A 2255-nucleotide genomic window follows, 5' to 3' on the forward strand; every position below is an offset into this window, starting at 1 on the left:
CCTTTTATGATTCATCTTATACTGTTTTGAGAATGAGCAGTAAAATGATAAACAGCATGACAATATTGTACATCCCTTTTATTTTGTACAATCCGTAAGTCACCTTGGATAAAAGCATCCGCTAAATGTGATAATGTAATGTCTGGTCCTCCCAATTCACTGTAAATTAAATTATCATTGCAAAATCGTTCTTCAACTGTAAGTCCAACCTCTCTCTATATTGGAATTCCATAATTATGTTGTTAACAGATTCAAACTTACTTAATGTTGCCAATATGGTAATACAAAATTAATAAAATACCTGGGTTCAGGTCTAGATGAAGCTCCAGTATGCTGTAGACAAAATAATTTATAATCAGAGCTGTCAAAGTTAACCGATTAATGCATGCATGTTTATTACATCTACCAATGATTTCCATATTTTCCACAATTTCCTCCATAGTTCATATCCAGGATGTCTAATACAACACCTGCAGAAAGCTATCCATTATCAGTCCAATTCATCTCAATTAGGGCTGGCACTAATGATTATTTTGGTAATAGAGTAATCAGTAGATTATTTTGGCGGTTAATCGAGTAATCTGATAAAAAAAAAATGTTAATAAAAATAGACCTAAGCTTTTAAAATGGCTCAGGGAACTACACTAACCTTTTCCACTGGTGGCACTTGCACTACTAACTTTTTCAGTTACTAGCGCAAAATATGATTTGGTCGCACAAATTATTTATAGTAAGCCGCTCTGGATAATAATGAACAATAATGAAACTGTATTGCATACAGATGTGCTTTTTATTTTACTTGCCATGTTTTAAACCACATGCCGCCTTGTTTTTGTTTTCTTTAACATTGGTTGGGATAGATTTACTGCAATAGAAAATACTGTACACAATAAAGAGCAAAATGGATTTCAACATGCTATGGTTTGCACAGATGGGCAGACTCGTGAACTCGTAAGTAGTGATGCACCGATGTGAAAATTGTGGCCGATACCGATAACCGATATTAATATTGCTGTTATGGTCGATATCTCTGTATAGAAAACAAATTTACTGATAATCAAATAAAGAGATATTTTTAAAAACACTTTTCTTTTCTTTTTTTTACTTTAGAAATGACTGATATTGGGCACCTTTACCTGTGTGCAAAATATGTCACACATAGGACACGCATGCATTATATTGCATTGCATATAATGTGTGCTGGTCAACTTGTCTAAAATTAAGAAACCCCTAGAAAAGAGTAAAAAAAAAAAATGCTGAAAAAAAAAGTGTTGTATTTATTATTCCAATATCCAGGGAAAACGGCTTCTATTTGTGACGTGCTGTCTTTGCGTTTGAACATTGCACATTTTAAACAGGACACGCATTAGCTGAATAAATGTTAGCCAATACAAACATATTTATAGAAAACAGTTGACAATGAATAGAAAGAAGTCCAATAATAGCATAACAAATCACTTATTATAAAAATAATATCAATTATAAGTTAAATGAATCCGACATAGGCCTATATAATGAGGGCTGTGTTAGCAGTAAAACGGCCGTCATTTAACGAATTTTAAAAACACGGATGGATAATACAAAATGCTTTCTGACATTTTGACAGAAAAAAAACAAGCAAGAACAAAATTTAAACTATAGCCAATTTTCATTTTACAATTATCTTCTCTCTCTGTGTGCGCGCGTCCGTGTTTCTGAGAGAGAGAGCTCGCGCAGCACTGATACAATGGTACGTTTTAATCTAAGTAACGGTCGCGGGGCTGAAGCCAACTTGATGTGTTGAATGCTCAGAGCACGTTATAAAACGTATTCTTAAAATACACATTTCTGTTTTAATAAATGCTCATAGTAAAGCATAGCATATTGCCTAAAAACATAGGTACAAAAATAATCAGTGATACATTTGCGACCCATTAAAAATTAGGGTCGCAATGGCATTTCAAAAGGTCGCATATGCGACCATTTTGGTCGCAGTGTAGTTCCCTGGGCGTATACATATATAATAACAATGAGGCAATAATATTTGGTTCAAATAAAGTATGAAAAGCGAGTAATCATATGGATTCATAGAACAACACTGTTAAAATACATAACATAAACAATCATCTTTAAGTACATTATGTATTATAACAAATGTGTGCAGAAGGGCGCTTTCAGGTGTTATTACACTTTACAGTAGATAAAATGATTTCTTTATGATATAAATGCAACAGCCACTGTAATTTCTTGAACAAGAACATGTGGACATCAAAACA

The sequence above is a fragment of the Siphateles boraxobius genome, unplaced genomic scaffold (genome assembly GCF_051911475.1).
Source record: "Siphateles boraxobius isolate OS27281-9 unplaced genomic scaffold, OSU_SipBor_1 111, whole genome shotgun sequence".
In the NCBI taxonomy this organism is placed as follows: Eukaryota; Metazoa; Chordata; class Actinopteri; order Cypriniformes; family Leuciscidae; genus Siphateles; species Siphateles boraxobius.